The sequence below is a fragment of the Macaca nemestrina genome, chromosome 11 (genome assembly GCF_043159975.1).
Source record: "Macaca nemestrina isolate mMacNem1 chromosome 11, mMacNem.hap1, whole genome shotgun sequence".
NCBI lineage: Eukaryota > Metazoa > Chordata > Mammalia > Primates > Cercopithecidae > Macaca > Macaca nemestrina.
In genome coordinates, this window is record NC_092135.1 from 3651438 (window position 1) to 3676876 (window position 25439).

At 44.2% G+C, this 25439-nt stretch overlaps 1 pseudogene; it reads right to left on the reverse strand.

The window, feature by feature from the left end:
* Window positions 1-1148: 1148 nt before the first annotated feature.
* Window positions 1149-24181, reverse strand: LOC105492635 (WW domain-binding protein 11-like; annotated as a pseudogene).
* Window positions 24182-25439: the final 1258 nt, after the last annotated feature.

Here is a 25439-nt window from a genome sequence, read left to right on the forward strand (position 1 = left end):
AACATGGTGAAACCCCATCTCTACTAAAAATACAAAACTTAGCCAAGCACATGCCTGTAGTCCCAGCTACTTGGGAGGCTGAGGCAGGAGAATCCCTTGAGCCCAGGAGGCAGAGGTTGCAGTGAGCCAAGATCTTGCCATTGCACTCCATCCTGGACAACACAGCAAGACTCCATCTTAAAACAAAATAAAACAAACAAATAAACAAAAAAAACCCCCAGCAGTCCAGATGTAGTGCCTCACGCCTGTAATCCCAGCACTTGGGAGGCCGAGGCAGGTGGATCACCTGAGATCAGGAGTTCGAGACCAGCCTGGCCAACATAGTGAAACCCCGTCTCTACTAAAAATACAAAAAATTAGCCAGGCATGGTGGCGGGTGCCTGTAATCCCAGCTACTCAGGAGGCTGAGGCAGGAGAATCACTTGAACCTGGGAGGCAGAGGTTGCAGTGAGCTGAGATCATGCCACTGCACTCCAGCCTGGGCAACAAGAACAAAACTCCGTCTCAAAACAAAAAAGCAAAATAAACAAAACAAAAATGGTGAATGCATATGTAGCTTTTTTTTTTCTTGGTGTAGAACATTTATTTATTTTTCACATGAATCAAAGTTTAGTTCAGTGGGAAATAATTTTAATCAAAGAATTGTACATTTTCTTCCCACATATCCTGCTTTGTATTAGGAAATTACATTGTGATCTATTTCACTCTAAGTAAAATATTACAAAATACTTACAGGAAAATATTAAAAATAACTGAAACACAAAAGGCAAGATGAAGTAAACTGGTTTTTCAGAAATCTCTACTCCAATGCCCATAGCACACAAGAAGAGAGTCAAAACAATTAAGTAACTAAGATCCCCAGATCACAAATGTCCAAAGAACTGGAGAAGGGAAAGAAACGGTGAAAATCGTGGTGTGAAAGGGAATGGATCTTAGCAGCATTGCTTCAACAACCGATCTATTCTGAATGAAATACCCTCTTTTCTGTGCAGTGAATTCTGAACAAGGCTGCATTTTAGGATATTCCTTGAACTGAAATTAGAAAACACCCTGACAATGGAAGCAGTTCTTTCATCTAAGTTTAATAGGAGCCTCTTTCTCCACGGGCCACTGTTGCGAACAGAAGCCTGTTCGGGCATCAGAAGCTGTCACAGTAGCCCTTGCATCTCTTTCATGAAAGCCTCTTAGACATCATCCTTAGTTTGTACTGAGACAGGAACCGAAGGACCAGATTTGGGTGCTGCTTTGGAAAGAGGCACCGCAGAATCATCCTCTCACTTCCTTTTTTTTTTTTTTTTTTGAGACAAAGTCTCACTCTGTTGCCCAGGCTGCAGTGCGGTGTTGCAATCTTGGCTCACTGCAACCTCCACCTTCTGGGTTCAAGCCATTCTCCTGCCTCAGCCTCCTGAGTAGCTGGGATTACAGGTGTGCATCACCATGCCTGGCTAATTTTTGTACTTTTAGTAGAGACGGGGTTTTGCCATGTTGGCCAGGTTGATCTCAAACTCCTGACGTCAAGTGATCCCCCCACCTTGGCCTCCCAAAGTGTTGAGATTACAGGCATGAGCCACCACACCTGGCCCCTCTGACTTTCTCTGGAGGGCAGCAGTAGCCCCTTTATTCTCCCGACGTACTCTCAGTGCAGTGGGCACAAATTGAGTAATCTCTGCCTTGGGATTAGTGATCTGTGGCTTGACACTGATGGTTGCTGTGGCTTCTTCTCAATGGTGGCTGCACTCATATCATCTGTCTTGGGCCACTGAATCAAGTTGGGTGGAGCACTTGAAACCCCAGGATTTGGCCAGGGAGCTGGTGGGAAAAGCCCAGAGGGGGCAGGTCCAAGCCGAGGCACCAAAGGTGGGCGCATCATGCCGGGACGAGGTGGAGGAACACCCAGAGGTGGGGGGGGAGGTACTTTTGGTGGGAGTCCCCTAGGAGGGGGACCAGGAGGCAGACCTGGAGGTGGACCTGGGGGAGGGCCAGAGGGTTGGGCTAGTGTTGGTCCTGGAGGTAAAAGCTGGGTAAAGGCCCTCGGAATCCTGGCATTCCAGGTGATCTCAGGAATGGAGGAGGTAGCCCAGGAGGCCGTAATGGTGGAGCAGGTGGTGTCCAAGAGATGGTGGTCCTGGCATGGGATGTATTTGTATCTGAGACGGAGGAACAGACTGGGGCGGAGCCTGCCGCTGTGAAGAAGCAGTGGATGTGCCATCAGAGTGAGATTCTTCTTTATGCTGTTCTCGTGATTGTTTTTCTGATTCAGAGTTATCAGAATCATCTCCGTCATCGTCCACTGAAAATTCCTCTACTTCTGGTCCCTCCTCAGGAATTTCTTGACCTGCCATAGGAAGCATCATGGCTTGAAGAAGAGTTAACTCCTTCACGTTCTTCTTTTTCTTGATTTTCCAGGCATATCTGCGAACTGTATACTCAGACCTGAGTTCTTTTCTTCACTGCTGTCTCTCTCACCATCATCACGGTGCACAATTCATCCCCCCACTTTCTCCATCTGATCTGTTGGTGTCACCATCATCAGTATTGTTACCATGCTTATGTTGGTCCTTGTCCTCAGAAGGGCCATCATCTTCACTGGTGCTAGAAACAGCATCATCATGACCTTGCCGGGCAAGTTCAGGACTATATAACACGTCTTCTTCATCTCACCTACGAGGGGGAAGATCCAGGGCAAACCCACTTTACGGCTATACATGTGCACGACTTGAGGAGGAGGTGGGCTGGGGGAGGGCCAGGCGGCTTTCTGCCAAGGGGCAAACGTGGAACGTTATGCCCAAGAAGAGGAAGGATAGAAACTGCCCGAGTTGGACCCAGGATATGGAGGTCCACAGGCTGCAGTTCTCTTAAGGATGGAGAGTGGCTGGGACCAGGGAGTGGAATGTCCTGGATCGAAATGTTGGAAGGAGCATGCGGCGTATCTTTCAAAGGAACGCTCTCCACTTCTACATGCTGAGCATTCTCGACGGCATCAACATGTTGGCTAAGTTGAGCCCTCTTCTGTTCATACTCTACTTCTAGCTTTCTCAAGTCCTTGCAAATACCTGGATTTTCTTTTTCATAGAGTTGTAAAATATGTTCAAAGGTTTCACACAGTTTTTTAAGCTTGTTTTTCAGTACTTGCTCATTTAATTGTGGCTGTTGCAGCCGGTTCAACTCCATTTCATCCAATTTATCCATGCCCCAGATAATCCGTTTGGGATCCTTCATTTTAAAAACCGCAGCTCTGGCCGGGCACGGTGGCTCACGCCTATAATCCCAGCACTTTGGGAGGCCAAAGTGGGCAGATCACCTGAGGTCAGGAGTTCGAGACCAGCCTGGCCAACATGGTGAAACCTCATCTCTACTAAAAATACAAAAATTAACCAGGTGTGGTGGTGCATGCCTGTAATCCCAGCTACTGGAGGTGGAGGTTGCAGTGAGCCACTGCACTCCAGCCTGGGTGACAAGAGCAAAAAACTCCATCTCAAAATTACCAAAACCAAACCAAACAACAACAACAACAACAAGCACTGCAGCTCAAACCATCATGTGCTGTTTTTTGTTCTTTAATTTTCTTCTGGGATTCCTTTTGGACTCGGTCTGTGGGGTTCATACATTTTCCACTCTTGGTGGATGATGTAGGTCTCCATCCTATGTGGGCAATTTGTATGGTTTACTGTTCATTTTTAAAAAAAAGAAAGAAAAGAAAGAAAGAAGAAAGAAAGAAGGAAAGAAAGAAAGAAGGAAAGAAAGAAAGAAGGAAAGAAAGAAAGGAAAGAAGGAAGGAAGGGAAGGAAGGAAGAAAGAAGGAAGGAAGGAAGGAAAGAAAGAAAGAGAAAGCAAGCAAGCAAGCAAGCAAGCGAGAGAGAGAGAAAGAAAGAAAGAAAGAAAGAAAAGAAAGAAAAGACTTCTGCATAGACTTCTGCTATGCTCCCAGGACTGCGAGAAGTGGGAGGTGGCGACTCCTGGCCTTGAACTTTCACTTTGTTTTTTTTTTTTTTTTGAGACGGAGTCTTGCTCTGTAGCCCAGGCTGGAGCGCAGTGACCAGATCTCGGCTCAATGCAAGCTCCGCCTCCCGGGTTCCCGCCATTCTCCTGCCTCAGCCTCCTGAGTAGCTGGGACTACAGGCGCCCGCCACCGCGCCCGGCTAGTTTTTTGTATTTTTTAGTAGAGACGGGGTTTCACCGTGTTAGCCAGGATGGTCTCGATCTCCTGACCTCGTGATCCGTCCGTCTCAGTCTCCCAAAGTGCTGGGATTACAGGCTTGCGACACCGCCCCCAGCCAACATTTCTTTTATGAATTAGATTGAGAAATCTTTCATATGTGTGTGTATGTGTGTGTGTGTGTGTGTCTGTGTGTGTGTGTGTATAAATTCCCCATTCTTATCTTTTGCCATTTTTTTCTATCTGGTTAAAAAAATCTAAGCTGAGCGCAGTGGCACATGTCTGTGGTCTCAGCTACCTGGGAGATGGGAGGATTGCCTGGGTCAGGAGTTTGAGGCTGTAGTGCTCAAAGATGGTGAGATGGCACCTGTGAATAGCCATAGGACTCCAGCCTGGGCAACATAGCAAGACCCTCATCTCTAAAAATGAAAAACAAAATATAAGTAAATAAAAACGTTTAAAAATAAACCTTTATTCATTTATGTGTTTATTTTGAGACAGGGTCTCACTCTGTCACCAAGACTGGAGTGCAGTGGCACTATCACAGCTCACTGCAGCCTCCACCTCCTGGGCTCAGGCGATCCTCCCACAGCAGCCTCCCACGTAGCTTGAACCACAGATGTGTGCCACCATGCCTGGCTAATTATTTTTATATATATATTTTTTTGTAGAGACAAGTTCTCATCATGTTGCCCAGGCTGATCTCGAACTCCTGGGCTCAAGAGATCCACCTGCCTCAGCCTCTCAGAGTGCTGAGTACTACAGGTGTGAGCCACAGTACCCAGCCTCTCCATTGGCTTTCAGGGGTAATATATATTGTAAATATTTTCTCCCAGTGTGCTGGCTGTCTTTTTACTTTGCTTATGGTGATATTTGCTCTGCCGAAAACCCTTGTTTTTTGTTTTAATTTAATCAGTTTTATCAATGTTTTTAGTGCATTTAGTGAATCTGGATTTTGAGTCATAATTAGAATGTCTTTTCCTTTTTTTTTTTTTTTTTTTTGAGACAGAGTCTCGCTCTGTCGCCCAGGCTGGAGTGCAGTGGCCGGATCTCAGCTCACTGCAAGCTCCGCCTCCCGGGTTCCCGCCATTCTCCTGCCTCAGCCTCCTGAGTAGCTGGGACCACAGGCGCCGCCACCTCGTCCGGCTAATTTTTTGTGGTTTTTTTTAGTAGAGACGGGGTTTCGCCGTGTTAGCCAGGATGGTCTCGATCTCCTGACCTTGTGATCCGCCTGTCTCGGCCTCCCAAAGTGCTGGGATTACAGGCTTGAGCCACCGCGCCCGGCCAAGAATGTCTTTTCCTATATGAATTTCCCTCTTAAAGAGAAATTCACCTCGTTTTCTCCTAATACGTGTGGGAATGTATTTTCCATTTAGATCCCTGATCATCTGGAGTTTATTTTTCAATAGCTGTGATGAAGTGGAGCTCAATTTCATCTTTTCCCCCAAATGGCAAACCAATTGTCCCAGCATCATTTATTTGAAAGTGCATTTTTGCCCTAGTGATTTGAGTTGCTACCTTTATCATACACTAAAGTTCCACATGTATTTTAAATTATTTCTGGTTTTTCTGCGACAGACTTGGCAAACTATAATAGGCTTGCGTACCTGTTCAAGTGCTAGTACTACATCGTTTTAATTATAGAGGTTTTATAGTATGCTCCAGCGTCTGATTGGGCTAGTCACCTTCATTGCTTTTCCTTTTTAGTGATTTCCTGGCTATTCTTAAATTACATGTTTATTTTTCCATGTGAAGTTTAGTATCAACTTGTCTAGTTCCATTTTTTCAAAAAGCTTGTTGGTGTTTTTTATTGGGATTACATTAAAGTTATAAGTTAACTTAGGGAGACCTGACGTTTTTGTTACGTTGAGTCATTCTGAGAACAACAAATGTCTTTCAATTTGTTCAAGAACACTTTCATGTTTTTAAGGTTTTCTTCATGTGGACTGTGTACATTTCCTATTAGTACTTATTCCTAAATACTTTATCTTCTTTGTCGCCATATAAATGGCATTTTCTGTGCCATTATATACTCTAACTGGTTATCATTTGTGTATATGAAGGCTATCAAGTTCTATATGATAATTTTACCTTATTAAATTGTTAGTTTTATTGATATCCTAGGGTTTTGTTTTGTAAGTACACTCATATCCTCTGCTAGATATAGTTTTACTTTTTCAAATCTCATGCATCTTACTGATTCTTCTTGTCTAATTGCACGGAGCTTATATCTCTAGTGTAATGTTGATTAGTAGTGGAGATGGTGGGACAATTCATCTTGTTCTCGATTTTAGTGGAAAGTTTCTGGGGCTTCCCCATTAAAGCGTTGGTGGCTTTTTCACTAAAAGTGTATGTGTGGGGGTGGGAATGTGTGTGTATGAAAGCGCACATATGTGTATTTACATGTTAATAAAGGATAGGTCAAGTGCGGTGGCTCATGCCTGTAATACCAGCACTTTTGGAGGTCATGGTGGAAAGATCGCTTGACGCCAGAATTTTAAGAGTAGCCTGGGCCACATAGCGAGACCCTGTCTCTACAAAAACATTAAAAATAAAATTACTGAGTGTGGTGGTGTGTGTCTGTAGTCCCATTTACTCGAGAGGCCTAAGTGGGAGGATTGCTTAAACCCAGGATCTGGAGATTTCGGTGAGCTATGCTGACAGCACTGCACTCCAGCCTCGGCAACGGAGTGAGACCCTGTCTCTAAAAATATTCTAATATAACTTCCTATTTTCTTGAGGGTTTTATTTTTATTTTTATTTTTTTGAGACAGTCTCACTCTGTCACCCAGGCTGGAGTGCAGTGGTGCCATCTTGGCTCACTACAACCTCCGCCTCCCAGGTTCGAGCTCTTCTCCTGCCTCAGCCTCCAGAGTAGCTGGGACCACAGGTGCGCTCCACCACACCTGACTAATTTTTATATTTTTAGTAGAGACTGGGTTTCGCCATGTTGGCCAGGCTGGTTTTGACCTCCTGACCTCAAGTGATCCACCCGCCTTGGCCTCTCAAAGTGCTGGGATTACAGGCATGAGCCACCATTCCCAGCCATTTCTTGAGTTTTAAAATTTTATTTTCTTTTTCATTTTCTTGAGACAAGATCTCACTCTGTCACCCAGGCTAGAGTGATTGGCACAGTCATGGCTCACTGCAGCCTCCACTTCCTGAGTAGCTGGGACTATAGGTGCACACCTTCTGTAGTCCTGGCTAATTTTTATTTTTTATTTATATATATTTTTTTAGTAGAGAGGGGGTGTGGCTCACACCTGTAACACCAGGATTTTGGGAGGCTGAGGCAGGTGGATCACTTGAGTCCAGTAGGTCCAGACCAGCCTGGGCAACATGGTGAAACCCTCTCTCTACTAAAAAACAAAAAATTACACACTCTTGAGTTTTTTTAAACGGGAGTAGGTAAGGAATTTGAAAAGGCTTTTTAAAAGCATCTGTGGAAATAAACATAAGATCTTTCTCCTTAGATCTGTAAATACAGTGTGTTAGTTCACTTATTAATATTTAGTCAAGTCAGTGTGTATTCCAGGAATAAATCCCACTTCATTACGTTGTATCATTTTCATAGTGTGGTGGTGTATTCTGTTAAGTAGTGTTTTATTTAGAACTTTTGCATCAATATTCATAAGTGGTATCTGTAGATTTCTTTTTTTGCTGTTTTTGTCAAGTTTAGGTGTTAATGCTATACTTATTTTATAAAAACAGTTCAGGAATGTTCCTTCATTCCCAGTGATCTGGAAAAACTTGGGAAGTACTGTAACTGCCTGGTCTTTGAAGGTTTGGCAGAATAAACTTGTGAAACCAAGAGGGTTTCTTTCTTTTTTTTTTTTTTTAATGTGGAAGTACCTTGATAATTATCTCTGTTTCTTCCAAGTCAATTAGTCTGTTTAAACTGTCTCTAAATGGGGTCATTCTGTTTTAATACATTCTATTTCCCTTAAGGTTATCCACCTCATATAGATCGTCAGTATTTTTCACAGAGGTCTGAAAAGTAGTCCCTTAGGTTTTGAAAAATATCTTCTGTTTCTTTTTTTTTTTTTTTTTTTTTTTTTGAGACGGAGTCTCGCTCTGTCGCCCAGGCTGGAGTGCAGTGGCCAAATCTCAGCTCACTGCAAGCTCCGCCTCCCGGGTTTACGCCATTCTCCTGCCTCAGCCTCCCGAGTAGCTGGGACTACAGGCGCCGCCACCTCGCCCGGCTAGTTTTTTGTAGTTTTAGTAGAGACGGGGTTTCACTGTGTTAGCCAGGATGGTCTCGATCTCCTGACTTCGTGATCCACCCGTCTCGGCCTCCCAAAGTGCTGGGATTACAGGCTTGAGCCCCTGCGCCCGGCCGAAAAATATCTTCTGTTTCAATGGTTATTTCCCCATTTGATATTTCTTATTTTGTGCATTTGTACTTTTTCTTGAGTAAATATAGGTCGTAATTTGTCTATTTTGTTATTTTCCCCCCAAATTATAGATTTTAATTGGATCTATTATTTTAAAATTCTTTATCTCATTAATTTCTGCTTTCATTATTTATTATTAATGTTGAACATGATGATGATGATGATGATTTTTTGAGACAAGGTCTCACTCTATCACCCAGGCTGGAGTGTAGTGGCACAGTCTCAGCTCACTGCAGCCTCAATCTCCCGGGCTCAAGCAATCCTCCTACCTCAGCCTCTGAAGTAGCTGGGACTACAGGCATGCACCACCATGCAAACTAACACCAGCTGGTTTTTTTGTATTTTTTGTAGAGACACCCTGTTGCCCAGGCTGGTCTCAAACTCCTGAGCTCGAACAATCCACCTGCCTTGGTCTCTCAAAGTGCTGGTTTTCAGGCATGAGCCACCATGCCTGGCCTACTATGATTACTTACATAGTTCTATTAATATCTTACTACCTTTGTGATATGGTTTGGCTTTGTGTCCCCTTCCAGATCTCATATTGAGCTGTAGTTGCCATAATCTCCATATGTTGTGTGAGGGATCTGGTGGGAGGTAATTGAATCATGGTGGCAGTTACCTCCATGTTGTCCTTGTCATTGTGAGTGAGTTCTCACAAGATATGATGGTGTTAAAAGGGGCTTCCCCGCCTTCACTCTACACTTCTCCTTCCTGCTGCCATGTGAAGAAGGACATGATTGCTTCCCCTTCCACCATGATTGTAAGTTTCCTGAGGCCTCCCCAACCCTGTGGAACTATCAGTCAATTAAATCTCTCTCCTTCAGAAATTACTTAGTCTCAGGTATGTCCTTATAGCAGCATGAGAACAAACTAATACAATAAATTTGTACCAGGAGTGGGATGCTGCTATAAAGATACCTGAAAATGTGGAAACTTTGGAACTGGGTAACAGGCAGAGATTGGAACAGTTTGGAGGGCTCAGAAGAAGACAGAAAAATGTGGGAAAGTTTGGAACTTCCTAGAGACTTGGAGGGCTCAGAAGACACGAAGAGGTAGGAAAGTTTGGAACTCCTTAGACACTTGTTGAATGGCTTTGACCAAAATGCTGATAATGATATGGACAATGAAGTTCAGGCTGAGGTGATCTCAGATGGAGATGAAAAACTTGTTGGGAACTGGAGTAAAGGTCAATCTTGCTATGCAAAGAGACTGGCAGCATTTTGGCCCTGCCCTAGAGATCTGTGGAACTTTGAACTTGAGAGAAATGATTTAGAGTATCTGGCAGAATAAATTTCTAAGCAGCAAAGCATTCAACAGGAAACAGAACATAAAAGATTGGAAAATTTGCTATCCAATGATGCAATAGAAAAGAAAAATGCATTTTCTGGGGAGAAATTCAAGCTGGCTGCAGATATTTGCATAAATAACAACGAGTCAAATGTTAATCACCAAGACAATGGGGAAAATGTCTCAAGGGCATGTCAGAGGTATTCATAGCAGCCCCTTCCATCAGACCTGGTGATCAAGGAGGAAAAAAAATGGTTTCATGGGCCGGGCCCAAGGTCTTGCTGCTTTGTGCAGTCTTGGGACTTGATGCCCTGCATCCCCATGGCTAAAAGGGGTGAAGGTACAGCTTGGTCTGTGGCTTCAAAGGGTGCAAACCGCAAGCCTTGGCAGCTTCCACATGGTGATGAGCCTGTGGGTACACAGAAGTCAAGAATTGAGGTTTGGGAACTGATATAGTTTGGCTGTGTTCCCACCCAAATCTCATCTTGAAATGTAGCTCTCATAATTTCCACATGTTATGGGAGGTACCCAGAGGGAGATAATTGAATCATGGGGGCAGTTTCCCCCATAATGTTCTCGTGTTAGTGAATAAGTCTCACTAGATCTGATGGTTTCATAAAGAGTTTCCCTTTTCTCTTGGCTGTCATCTTCTCCCTTGCCACCACCATGTAAGGCGGTGCCTTTTGCCTTCTGCCACTATTGTGAGGCCGCCCCAGCCACGTGGAACTGTGAGTCCATTAAACCTTTTTTCTCTATAAATTACCCAGTCTGTGGTATGTCTTTATCAGCAGCATAAAAACAGACTAATACAGGAACCTCTGCCTAGATTTGTGAGAATGTATGGAAACACCTGGATGTCCAGTCAGAAGTTTGCTGCAGGGCAGAGCCCTCATGGAGAACCTCTGCTAGGAGAGTGTGGAAGGGAAATGTGGGGTCAGAGCCCCCACACAGAGTCCCCACTGGGGCACTGCCTAGTTGAACTGTGAGAAGAGTGCTACCATACTCCAGAACCCAGAATGGTAGATCCACTGACAGCTTGCACTCTGTGTTTGGAAAAGCTGCAGACACTCAACACCAGCCCCTGAAGGCAGCTGGAAGGGAGGCTGCACCCTGCAAAATCCTGGGGACAGAGTTGCCCAAGGAGACAGGAGCCCACCACTTGCATCAGCATGAGCTGGATGTGAAACTTGGAGTCAAAGAAGATCATTTTGGAACTTTAAGGTTTAATGACAGCCCTATTGGATTTCGGATTTGCATGGGGCCTGTGGCCCCTATGTATTGGCCAATTTCTCCCATTTGGTACAAGTGTATTTACCCATTGCCTGTATCCCCATTGTACCTAGGAAGCAACTAACTTGCTTTCAATTTAGGCTCAGAAGCAGAAGGGATTTGTCTTGTCTCAGATGAGACTTTGGACTTGGACTTTTGGGTTAATGCTGGGATGAGCTAAGACTTAAGGGGACAGTTGGACGGGCATTATTGTGTTTTGAAATGTGAGGACATGGGATTTGGGAAGAGCCAGGGACAGAATGATATGATTTGGCTGTGTCCCCACCCAAATCTCATCTTGAACTCTAGCTCCCATAACCCCATGTGTCATGGGAGGGACCCAGTGGGAGGTAATTGAATCATGGGGAAGTTACCTCCATGCTGGTCCTGTGATAGTGAGTGAGTTCTCATGAGATCTGATGATTTTATAAGGGACTTCCCCCACTTTGCTCTGCACTTCTCCTTCCTCCTGCCATGTGAAGAAGGATGTGTTTGCTTTCCCTTCTGCCATGATTGTAAGTTTCCTGAGGCCTCCCCAGCCCTGCAGAACTATGAGCCAATTAAGCCTCTTTCCTTCATAAATTAACCAGTTCTGGGTATGTCCTATAGGAGCAGGAGAACAGACTAATATAATTTGTTACTATTTTCTATTTGTTGGCCCTGTTCTTTCTTTTTGTTGTTGTTCCACTCTTTTCCTGACTTCTCTCTCTCTCTCTCTCTGCTGTGTGTGTGTGTGTGTGTGTGTGTGTGTGTGTTTGTATGTGTGTGCATGTGTGGCTTTTTAATTTTTTGTAGAGATAGGGTCTCACTTTGTTGAATGAGCTCAGGCTGGTCTCAAACTCTTGGCCTCAAGTGATCCTCCTGCCTTGTTCTCCCAAAGTGCTGGGATTACAGGTGTTGCTACCACCCCCAGCTCCTTCTCTGGTTTTAATTGAGTATTATATAATTCCATTTTCTCTCCTCTCTTAGCATATAAATTATACTTTCCTTTTTGAGACAGAGTCTTGCTCTATCATCTAGGCTGTAGCGGCACAATCTTGTCTCACTACAACCTCTCCTTCCTGGGCTCAAGCAATTCTCCTGCCTCAGCCTGCCAAGTAGCTGCGATTACAGGTGCTGCACCATGCCTGGCTAATTTTTGCACTTTTAGTAGAGACAGGGTTTCACCACGATGGTCAGGCTGGTCTCGAACTCCTGACCTCAAGTGATCTGCCTACCTTGGCCTCCCAAAATGCTGGAATTGCAAGCATAAGCCACCACACCTGGCTAAATTATGTTTTTTTGTTTGCCTTTTTAGTGGCTGCCCTTGAGATTGCAACACACATTTACAATGAATCCAAATCATCTTTCAAATAATACTCTACCCCTTCACAGGTAGTGCAAGTACCTAACCACTGAATATTCATAATTATTTTCTTTCATATCTTATGACATTGCTGTCATTAATTTCACTTATCCATAAGCTACAATCATTGGCTACTCTGTTGCTTTTTGTTTTGAGCAAACTGTTATGTTAGATCAATTAAGAATAAGAAATATAAGAGATTTTACCTTATCTTCATATGTTCCTTCTGTAATACTCATTATTTATGTAGATCTGAGTATCTGATTGTATTAGTCCATTTTCATACTGCTATAAAGAAGTGCCAAACACTGGGTAATTTATAAAGGAAAGAGGTTTAATTGACTCACAGTTCAGCACGGCTGGGTAGGCATCAGGAAACTTATAATCATGGCAGATGGCAAAGAGGGAAGCAAGGCACCTTCTTCACAAGGCGGCAGGAAGTAGAAGTGCCAAGCAAAGGGGGAAGAACCCATTATAAAACCATCAGATCTCATGAGAGCTCACTCGTTATCTTGAGAACGACATGGGGGAAACAGCTCCCATGATTCAATTATCTCCACCTGGTCTCTCCTTTGACATGTAGGGATTATGGGGATTACAATTCACTATGAGATTTGAGTGGAGGGGACAGAAAGCTTAATCATATCAGGAGGGGCAAAAACCCCTGGCCCCTCCCAAATCTCATGTCCCTTTCACATTTCAAAGCCAATCATGCCTTCCAAACAGTCCTCCAAAGTCTTCATTCATTCTAGGATTAACCCAAAAGTCCAACTTCAAAGTCTCATCTGAGACAAGGGAAGTCCCTTCTGCTTATGAGCCTGTAAAGTCAAAAGCAAATTAGGTACTTCATAGACATAATGTGGGTACAGGCATTGGGTAAGTATACCCATTATACTTTCCTTTTGGCCAACACAAAGGGACTATAGGCCCCATGCGGGTCTGAAATCCAGCAGGGCAGTCAAACCTTAAGGCTCTGAAATGTCCTCCTTTGACTCCATGTCTCACATCCAGGTCATGCTGATGCAACAGGCCTCTTCCCAGCTGCTTTCTTGGGCTGGCATGGAGTGTCTGTGGCTTTTCTGGGTACGTGGTGCAAGCTGTCAGTGCACCTACCATTCTGGGGTCTGGAGGATGGTGGCCCTCTTCTCACAGCTCCATTAGGCAGTGCCCCAGTGGGGAATCTGTCAGGGGTCTGACCCTATGTTTCCCTTTTGCACTACCCTAGCAGAGGTTCTCTATGAAGGCCTTGCCCCTGCAGCAAACTTCTACCTGGTCATCCAGGCATTTCAATACATCCTCTAAAATTTAGGTAGAGGCTTCCAAACCTCAATTTTGTTTTTGTTTTTGAGACAGAGTCTCACTCTCTTGCCCAGGCTGGAGTGCAGTGGTGCAATCTTGGCTCACTGCAACCTCCACTTCCCAGGTTCAAGTGATTCTCCCATCTCAGCCCACAGGCACACACCACCACACCCAGGCACCTGGGACTACAGGCACACACCACCACACCCAGCTAATTTTTGTATTTTTAGTAGAGATGGGGTATCACTGTGTTTGCCAGGTTGGTCTCGAACTTTTGACCTCATGTGATCCACCCCCCTTGGCCTCCCAAAGTGCTGGGATTATAGGAATAAACCACTGTGCCTGGCCCCAAACCTCAGTTCTTGACTTCTGTGCACCTGCAGGCCCAACAACACATGTAAGCCACCAAGGCCGAGGGCTTGCATCCTCTGAAGCCATGGCCCAAGCTGTGCCTTGGCCCCTTTTAGCCACAGCTGGGATGCAGGGCACAAAGTCCCAGGGGTGCATAAAGCAGCAAGGCTCTGGGCCCAGCCCATAAAACCATTTTTTCCTCCTAGGCCTCTAGGCCTGTGATGGGAGGGTCTGCTGTGAAGACCTCTGACATGTCCTGGAGACATTTTCCCCACTGTCTTGGCGATTAACATTTGGCTCCTTGTCACTTATGCATACTTCTGAAGCCGGTTTGAATTTCTCTTCAGAAAATGGGTTTTTCTTTTCTATTGCATCATCAGTCTGCAAATTGTCCAAACGTTTACGCTCTGCTTCCCTTTTAAACATTAAGTTCCAATTCCAAACCATCTCTTTGGGAATGCATAAAACCAAACACTTTTAAAAGCACCCAGGTTACCTCTTGAATGCTTTGCTGCTTAGAAATTTCTTCCATTGGACACCTTAAATCATCTCTCTCAAGTTCAAAATTCCACAGATCTCTAGGCCAGGGGCAAAATGCCACCAGTCTCTTCACGAAAGCATAGCAAGAGTCACCTCTATTTTAGTTCCCAACAAGTTCCTTATCTCCATCTGAGACCACCTCAGGCTGGACTTCATTGTCCATATCACTATCAGCATTTTAGTCAAAGCTATTTAGTAAGTCTCTAGGAAGTTTTAAAGTTTCCCACATCCTCTTGTCATCTTCTGAGCCCTCTTAACTGTTCCAACCTCTGCCTGTTACCCAATTCCAAAGTTGCTTCCATATTTTTGGTATCTTTATAGTAGCACCCCATTTCTGGTAACAATTTACTGTATTAGTCTGCTTTTATACTGCTGTAAAGAACTGCCTAAGACTGGGTAATTTATAAAGGAAAGAGGTTTAATTGACCCACAGTTCAGCACGGTTGGGGAGGCTTCAGGAAACTTACAGTCGTGGCAGAAGGCAAAGGCGAAGCAAGGTGCCTTCTTCACAAGGAGGTAGGAAGGAGAAGTGCCGAGCAAAGAGGGAAGAACCCCTTATAAAATTATCAGGTCTCATGAGAATTCACTAAGTATCATGAGAATAGCATGGGGGAAACTGCCCCCATGATTCATTTATCTCCACCTGGTCTCTCCCTTGACATGTGGAGATAATGGGGCTTACAATTCAAGATAAGATTTGGGTGGGGACACAAAGCCTAACCATATCACTGATGTATAGTATTTTCTTTCTTTCTAAAGAGTTTCAACATTTCTTGCAAGGTATGTCAATTGGTGACAAGTTTTCTCAATTTTGTTTGCCTGTGAAAGTCTTTATTTCTCTTTTACTTTTCAAGGATAATATTTCTGGGTAGAGAATTCTGGTGGCAGTGGTTGTTGTTGTTTCTGTCAACACTTAAAATATTTTGCTCCAAGCTCTTCTTACTTGAATGGCCTATGAAGAGAAGTATGATTAATTATTATACTTGCTCCTTCATAGGTACAGTGTTTTTTTCTCTTTGACTTAATTAAAAATTGTCTCTTTGTCTTTGATTTTCTGTGGTTTGAATATGCTATATCTAGGAGTAAACTTTTTTGGTATTTATCCTGTTTGATTTCCTGAGCTTCCTGAATCTGGGGTTTGGTGTCTGTCATTTGTTTTGGAAAATTCTCAGTCATTATTACTTCAAATATTTTTTCTGTTCCTTTTTTATTGTTTTCATATTCATTATGCATATGTTACACAGTTTAAAATTGTCCCACAGTTATTGGATGCTCTGTTCTACTTTTTAAAATTATTTTTTCTCTTACCATTTAGTTTTAGAAGTTTCTATTGACATATCTTCAAGCTCACTGATTCTTTCTTTGGCTGTGTCCAGTTTTATTTATTTATTTATTTATTTATTTATTTTTTTTTTTTGAGACGGAGTCTCGCTCTGTCGCCCCGGCTGGAGTGCAGTGGCGCAATCTCGGCTCACTGCAAGCTCTGCCTCCCGGGTTCACGCCATTCTCCTGCCTCAGCCTCCCGAGTAGCTGGGACTACAGGCGCCCGCCACCACACTCGGCTAATTTTTTCTATTTTTAGTAGAGACGGGGTTTCACCATGGTCTCGATCTCCTGACCTTGTGATCCGCCCACCTCGGCCTCCCAAAGTGCTGGGATTACAGGCGTGAGCCACCACGCCCGGCCTATTTATTTATTTATTTATTTATTTATTTATTTATTTATTTTGAGATGGAATCTTGCTCTGTCACCCAGGCTGGAGTGCAATAACGTGATCTCGGTTCACTGCAACCTCTGCCTCCCAGGTTCAAGCGATTCTCCTGCCTCAGCTTACTGAGTAGCTGGGATTACAGGCATGTGCCACCATGTCCAGCTTATATTTGTATTTTTGGTAGAGGCGGGGTTTCAGCATGTTGGCCAGGCTGGTATCAAAATCCTGACCTCGGTAATCTGGCTTCCACAGCCTCCCAAAGTGCTGGGATTACTGGCATGAGCCACTGCACCCTGCCATGTGTCCAGTCTATTTAAAAGCCCATCAAAGGCATTATTTCCATTACAGTGTTCTTTATTTCTAGCATTTCTTTCCTTTTGATTCTTCCTTATTGTTTTCATTGCTATGCTTGCAGTATCCATCTCTTATTGAGTATGGTTCATTTTTTCTATTAGAGCTCTTAGCATATTAATTATAGTGCTTTTAAATTCACAGTCTGATAATCCCAACATCTTTGCCATATCTGAATCTTGTTTTGATGCTTACCTTGTTTCTTTAAAATATTTTTTGTCTTAGAAGATGCTTTGTAATTTTTTGTTGGAAGCCAGACATTAGGTACTAAGAAAAAGAACCTAGGTAAATAGGCCTTTGGTATGATGCTTTATGTGTATTTGACAAAGAGTTAAGCTGTTTTGACTATTTGATGTAGCTGTATCAGAGGTATTAAATGTTCCTCTAATGTTAGTTTTGTCTCCTCTGTTGCACAGAAGCCCTGTTGATGTGCTGGTAAGATGTGGGGGCAGAGGAAACCTTCTCTAGTTCTTTGATTAAGTCTCAGTCTTTTAATGAGCCTGTGTTCCTGTGCTGTGACCTTCACAAGTACTTCTCATTTCTCCCCCTTTGTTGGGACAGGATAGCTAGAAAGGACTAGACTAGGATATTTCCCTTTCCCCAGGACAATTAGCATTAGTAAAACCTCAGTTAAGTTCTGGTAAAATAATTTCTCTAGAGGGCAGGCCTTATTAAGAATAGAATCCCCTGGCTTATTTCACCTTCCCCACTGACAGAAATATGAGGGGATTTTTCTCTTCACCTTGATGACCTGGTAAGTCTTCTGGAGGTAAAACTCAGAAAAGTGTTGGGGCCCTCCTAAGACTGGACTCCCTGGAGTTTTTAACTCTCAAGCAGTCCAAACAGAGCCTCCAGCAATTCAGCCATTGCACTTTCAGTTTTCCTTCCCTGGTACGGTTCCCATAAAGGTTTCTGCTCTTGAGCTTCCACTCAAGTAGTGAATCAAGTCATGATTCTCTGTATCTGCCACTGTCTCTCCAATTTATACGACAGTAATTTACCCTATGACCTCAATTATCTGCAGGATCTAAGAAGAGCGGTTGATTTTCAGCTTGTCAAGCTTCTTTCTTGTTGTTAGGGTAGGAATGATGAATCCCGAACTTTTTACACGCCAGACTGAAAACTGGAAGTCTGGTTGGCTTTTTTTCTTTCTTTCTTTTCTTTCTTTCTTTTTCTTTCTTTCTTTCTTTCTTTCTTTCTTTCTTTCTTTCTTTCTTTCTTTCTTTCTTTCTTTCTTTCTTTCTTTCTTTCTTTCTTTCTTTCTTCTTTCTTTCTTTTTCCTTCTTTCTCTTTCTTTCATTCTTCTTTCTTTCTTTCTCTCTCTCCTTCCTTCCTTCCTTCCTTCCTTCCTTCCTTCCTTCCTTCCTTCCTTCCTTCCTTCCTTCCTTCCTTCCTTCCTTCCTTCCCTCCTTCTTTCCTGTCTTCCTTCCTTCCTATCTCCCTCTCTCTTTTTCTCTTTCTTTCTTAGACAGAGTCTCGCACTGTCACCCTGGCTGGAGTGCCATGGCACGATCTCTGCTTACTGCAACCTCCACCTCCCGTGTTCAAATGATTCTCCTGCCTCAGCCTCCTGAGTAGTTGGATTACAGACACGCGCCACCATGCCCTGCTAATTTTTCGTTTTTTTTTTTTTTTTTTTTTTTTTTTGAGACGGAGTCTCGCTCTGTAGCCCAGGCTGGAGTGCAGTGGCCGGATCTCAGCTCACTGCAAGCTCCGCCTCCCGGGTTCACGCCATTCTCCGGCCTCAGCCTCCCGAGTAGCTGGGACTACAGGCGCCTGCCACCTCGCCCGGCTAGTTTTTTGTATTTCTTAGTAGAGACGGGGTTTCACCGTGTTAGCCAGGATGGTCTCGATCTCCTGACCTCGTGATCCACCCGTCTCGGCCTCCCAAAGTGCTGGGATTACAGGCTTGAGCCACCGCGCCCGGCCATTTTTTGTATTTTTTTAGTGGAGACAAGGTTTCACTATGTTGGCCAATTTGGTCTTGAACTCCCGACCTCGTGATCCACCAGCCTCGGCCTCCCAAAGTGCTGGGATTACAGGCATGAAGCACTGCGCCCGGCCCAGAAGCACAAAAGTTTTAAATTGTAGTGAGCTCCAATTTATCTACTTTTTCTTTTCTTTCTTTCCTTTTTTTTTTTTTTTTTTTTTTTTTTTTTGAGACAGTCTTGCTCTGTCTTCCAGGCTGGAGTGCAGTGGTGCGATCTCAGCTCACTGCAACATCTGCCACCTGGGTTCAAGCAATTCTCGTGCCTCAGCCTCTCCAGTAGCTGGGATTATAGGCACCCACCACCACACCTGGCTAATTTTTGTATTTTTAGTAGAGACAGCGTTTCGCCATGTTGGCCAGACTGGTCTCGAACTCCTGACCTCAAGTGATCCACTCGCCTTGGTCTCCCAAATTGTTGGGATGACAGGCGTGAGCCACTGCGCCTACCTAGCCTTTCTTTTCTTGTATGTGCATTAAGTGTTTTGTAAGAAACCATTGTGTAAGCCAAGGTCACAAACATTTAGTCTTACATTTTCTTCTAAGGATTTTATAGTTTTGTCTCTTACATTTAGGCCTTTGGTCTATTTTGAGTTAATTTTTATATATAGTATGAGGTAGAAGCCCAACCTCATTCTTTTGCGTGTGGATATCCAGTCGTCCCAGTACCATTTGTTGAAAAGACTATTCTTTCTCCATTTAACTATGTTGGCATCTTTGTCAAAAATGAAATTGGGCCAGGTGTTATGGCTTACACCTGTAATCCCAGCACTTTGGGAGGCCAAGATGGGAGGATCGCTTGAGGCTAGGAGTTCGAGATGACCCTCGTCAACATAGCAAGACCTCATCTCTAAAAAGTAAATAAATAAATAAATGAAATTGATCATAGATTTATGGGGTTATTCTGGACTCTCAATTCTATTTCTCTGATGTAGATGTCTATCTGTATGCCAGTACCACATCATCTGGAGAATTGTAGCTATGATGCAAAATTTTGAAATGAGGACGTATGAGTCCTTCAACTTTGTTCTTCCTTTTCAAGGATGTTTTTGGCTATTCTGGGTCCCTTAGATTGCCACACATATTTTAGAATCAAATTGCCAATTACTGCAAAAAGGGCAGCTGGAATTGTGATAGGGATTACATTGAATGAGTATATCAATTTGAGGAGCATTAGTAAGATTAATAAGATTAGGTCTCCCAATTCATGTATTAAATGAGATATCTTTCCATTAATGCAGGTCTTAAAATATTTCTTTCAGCAATGTTTCATGGCTTTCAAAGCCTAAGTCTTGTACTTCTTTTGTTAAATTTATTCTTAAGTGTTTTATTTATTTTTTGATGCTATTGTAAGTGAAGTTATTTTCTTCATTTCATTTGCAGATTGTTCATTGTTAGTGTGTGGAAATACAACCAACATTGTTTACCGACCGTGTGTCCTGCAGCTTTGCTGAACTTGTTTATTGGCTCTAACAGCATTTTATGTGTGTTTGTGGGTGGTTCTTACAATTTTATACATACAAGATGACGTTGTTTGCAAAACTGAAGTTTTAATTCTTCCTTTTCAACACTAATTTCTTTTATTTCTTTTGCTGTTGTACTCGCCCTGGCTAGGATCCCAGTACAATGTTGCATAGAAATGGCAACAGCAGAGGTGCCTGTCTTGCACCTGGCCTTGGGGGAAGCCTTCAGTCCTTCATCATGAACTATGACTCTGTGGGTCTATGGGCGCCCTCTACCAGCATTCAATTGTTACCATCTCCATGGGCCACACAAGGAGACTGCGGCTCAGAGAGGTCGACTAAAGTATCCAGCCCAATAGCTGGTAACTGAGAAGCTCAGGGTTTGAACCTATTGTGTGGTTTTCAAAAGCTCTTGGTGCTTTCCCCCTCTGCCTGGAAGTGGCCAGCAAGGAGAGAGCCCAGGAAGAAATGGGGAACAGTGAGGGCTCAGTGCTGTAAGGGCAGAGCTTCTCCGTATTACAGGTGCTGTTGGAAGTCATCCATCCCAGTAACGTGCCCACCTCCCACCAGGACCCCTGCTCCAAGACAGTGGTTGGCCTACCCTGTAGCCCATCTCTCTGCTCTTTTGTCAGCAGCAGCACTTGCCGGATGCCGGCAGCATTCGGAGCCATTTGAGGCACACTCTTGTCTGTGTTTCTGCCTCTTCCACGGAGTGTGGGGTTGTCCCGGGTAGGAGTACTTGCTAGGAAAGTCATGTGTTGGGTGTAAACAAATGATCTTTTACTCCTTCCAGTTTCTTATCTGGATTTTTTTTTTTCTTAAAATATTTCCACAGTCAATCTTTATTAATGATGAGATGTTCTACTGCCTCACAAGTTTCTCATCTTAAAGAAGGTTTTCAGCTGGGCACGGTGGCTCACACCTGTAATCCCACCACTTTGGGAGGCTGAGGTGGGCGGATCATGAGGTCAGGAGTTCGAGACCAGCCTGGCCAATATGGTGAAACCCCGTCCTACTAAAAATACAAAAATTAGCCGGGCGAGGTGGCACACGCCTCTAGTCCCAGCTACTCGGGAGGCTGAGGCAGGAGAATCGCTTGAACCCGGGAGGCGGAGCTTGCAGTGAGCTGAGTTCATGCCACTGCACTCCAGCCTGGGTGACAGAGCAAGACTCCGACTCAAAAAAAAAAAAAAAAAAAAAAAAAAAAGAAGGTTTTCTCAGAGAGATGTTCAGATTTCATTTTGGAATTTAGATATGTTCTTCGGATCTTCCTTGTGCTCTGACCTTATAATGGAGAAATCAAATAGGAAATGGAGGCAAAAGGAGTTTGGGTGATTTCCCCAAGGTCATATAGTAAGGTACAGCCCTGCCACAAACTAAGATCCAGTCTTCCAATTCCTACACTACTGTTTTTTTCAGTCACACTATATTGCATCACAGAATGCTAGGGTATTTTTGAAGAGACCATTTATTCCCCATACATTGCCCCCAGTGCTCTGGTATGAAAGCTTAGCTGTGAGTACACAGTGTTTGCTAAATGTCTAGGCTTGGAGCCCGAGACCTGGGTTTGAAGTTTGACTGTACTGCTTATTGACCGGGGCCATGGTCAGGCTAATGAGCCTCTGTGTTATTTTTCTCCATCTACAAAACATAAAATAGGAACGTTTGCCTCATAGGACTTTTATGAGAATTAATTGACAAACTGTAGTGTTTTGCATAATGCCTGGTATATCGTAAATGCACAATAAATGATAGTTATTATTATAACACTTTTCATTTCATAGTTCAAAGGAGGCCAGTTGAGTTGTTAGTGGATCTGGCTCACCCTGCTGGTGGCTTACCTTCATCTATGCACATTTCAGCACCTAACTCTCTATCTTCAGGGCCCAGCCTAAGGCTGAGAAGACTTTCATGGATGGTGGAAACCTATGTAGCTTTTCCCACTGGCCTAACAAAGATATCAGGCTGCTGTAGAGTCAAGGTGATTTTATGGAGAGATATTGATTTTGATTCTCACTTCTAGGTGGGGGACTGTGGTCTTTACAAAGATTATAGGTAAAAGAATGCAATGGTAGATATAAAAGGCCTGAGCCGTAGAAGGTGACTGAATAGAAAGTAAGCCAGAATATTTTATCCTCCTCCAATTTCCTGCAGACACAGCTGTCCTGGGAGCACCCAACACTGCAAACCCCGGGGCTCCCAGGTTGCTGCTAGGCTCCTCTGGAAGCCTGTCCCTGGGCACTTGGGAAGGGAAAGGGCACTAGCTTAGTCTGTTTGTGCTACTATAACAGGACATCAAAGACTGAGTCATTTTTTTTTTGAGACGGAGTCTTGCTGTGTTGCCCAGGCTGGAGTGCAGTGGCGCGATCTCCGCTCACTGCAAGCTCCGCCTCCAGGGTTCACGTCATTCTCCTGCCTCAGCCTCCTGAGTAGCTGGAACTACAGGCGCCCGCCACCACGCCTGGCTAATTTTTTTTTTTTTTTTGTATTTTTAGTAGAGACGGGGTTTCACCATGATAGTCAGGACAGTCTTGATCTCCTGACCTCGTGATCCACCCGCCTCAGCCTCCCAAAGTGCTGGGATTACAGGCGTGAGCCATCGCCCCAGGCCAGACTGAGTCATTTTTTTAAGGAACAGAAATTTACCTTCTCACAGTTCTAGAGGCTGGGAAGTCCGAGATTAAGGCACCAGCCTCAGAGGAGGGCCTTCTTTCTGCGTCCTCACAGGGTGGAAGGCAGAAGAGGTGAAACCACTCCCACAAATTATTTTTCAAACTTTATTTTTACTTTTAGAGACGGGGTCTTGCTCTGTTGCCCAGGCTGAAGTGTAATGGCACAATCACGGTTCACTGCAGCCTCAAACTCCTGGGCTGAAGCAATCCTCCTGCCTCAGCCTCCCGAGTAGCTGGGACTACAGGCATGTGCCACCATGCTGGGCTAATTTTTTTTTAATGAGGTCTCACTGTGTTGCCCAGGATGGTCTAGAATTCCTGGCATCAAGACACCCTTCTGCTTTGGCCTGCCAAAGTGCTGGAATTACTGGCGTGAGCCACTGCACCTGGCCTACAAACCCTTTTTTCATAGCAGTATTAATTCATTCATGAGGCTGAAGCCTCATGATCTAAACACCTCCCATTAAGCCCCACCTCCCAATACTGCTGCACTGGGGATTAAGTTTCCAATGCATGAATTTGGAGGGATATATTCAGACCATAGCAGTCAGGGATGGCAGAACCCTGGCTCCCATATCCAGCACAATGGTCATCCCTGGGCACCCCATGTTCTTGCCTAGAACGTCAGTCAGCCTGGTACGCTCTCTGCCCTGGAAGGTGGGGAGGGCCCAGGTCAGGAGTTAGCCTAAAAACCAAAAGGTGGTGCAGCCTGGAGCGTGTGGGAGGACAGGCCCCTGTCTGTTCTAAAGCCGAGTGCACTACAGCCTCATGCTACAGGGTGTTTGAAGTCCAGATATGCCACAGACAGATCTAACTTTGAAGCCAAATAAAATCAGCTTTCAGTGCCCAGCTGTGTGACTTGGGCAAATAACTACACCTCTCTGAGAATCAGTGTTCGCATCTAAAGAAGAGGGGACTATGGACTGTTAATGGGAGGCCTGATGGCATATGGTAGTGGGTGATCAGCAAATGCTACCTTCTCTTAGTCACTTAGCTTCTCTGGCCTCAATTTTCACACCTATGCAATGGGGATCCCAACCCTGTACCTACAAAACCCTCAAGGTTGAATGCAGAAAAACACAGACACCAGTCTCAAAGATGTCACAAGGTGGGATGGCAGAAGACAGACGCAAAGTGACTTGGAAAGAGAGGGCATGTGCTGTGCTGTGAGGTGGCCAGTAGGAGCTTCCCTGAAGGAGTGGAGCTTGACCTGCCCCAGTAATGGGAGTCATTAAACAGGCAGAGAAGACACCAGACATTACTTGAGTAACGAGGAACGGGACAGCAGGGCTTGGAAGCCGGAATGTGCACGCCCTGTTCTGAAATCAGTCTTCTCTCGCCTTGCCAGGAAGCCATGTAGCCTCTTGTGGGCTGAAGGCTGACACGTTAGTTGACTAAGATGAGATCAAAACATGATGAAATCAGTCCTAAACGGGGCAGGAAAGCGTTGAGGGAATAAAAATGTACTATGAGTCCAGCATTCTCACTCCTAGGTATTTTAGTGATGCAAAAACCTGTACATAAATGCTTAGAGGGACTTTATTCATCGTTGCCAAGACTGGAAGCAATCCAAGTGTCCTGAGTTGATCAGAATGATCCACAAATGAGAGTACATTCCTATAATGAAATACTACTCAGCAATGAAAAGGGACAAGATCCTGATAAATGAAATAACATGGTAAATCCCAAATGCATTATGCTAAGAGCCAGAAGCCTGATTCAGGAGGTTGTCTCCTGATGATTCCATGCATAAGATACTTTGGGAAAGGCAAAACTATAGGGGCCTAGCTGGGGTTGACGACAAAAAAGTATGAAATTTTTTTTTTTTGAGATGGAGTCTCGCTCTGTCACCCAGGTTGGAGTGCAGTGGCGCCATCTCAGCTCACTGCAAGCTCCACCTCCCGGGTTCACACCATTCTCCTGCCTCAGCCTCCCAAGTAGCTGGGACCACAGGCACCTGCCACCACGCCTGGCTAATTTTTTGTATTTTTAGTAGAGACATGGTTTCACCGTGTTAGCCAGGATGGTCTCGATCTCCTGACCTTGTGATCTGCCCAGCTTGGTCTCCTAAAGTGCTGGGATTACAGGCGTGAGCCACCTCGCCTGGCCTGAAAAAATTTTTTGAGGTAATGGAACTGTTCTATATCTTGACTGTAGTGGTGGATACACAACTGAATATGTTTTTCACAACTCATAAAACTGTACGCCAAAAAGAGTGAACTTGAAATTATACCACTAGACAAAGGACATGGGAACTGGTGTCTGGGTGGGCAAGCTCACATTCTAGTCAATTTACCTTGGTATCCTCCACATACAAAGAACTCAACAATCACAGATCACAGCAAATTGATTCCAGTATCAACAAATTCTGGGGTGTTGAAATACATCAATAAGATATTTTCAAATCTAAGTTTGATTTCTATCAGAACACGTAAGGGGAGAGGAAAGAGCGTGGGACTAGGAGTTGGGAAAACTCGTCATCTTGGCTGCCTGCCTACTGTATGACTTGGAGCAAGTCGCTTGAATAATCTCTAGTAATTAGTCTCTGACTTGCCTCGTCGAAGGGTTGCTGAGAGGGTCACATGAAAAGAATGTACGTTAAAATAATGCATGT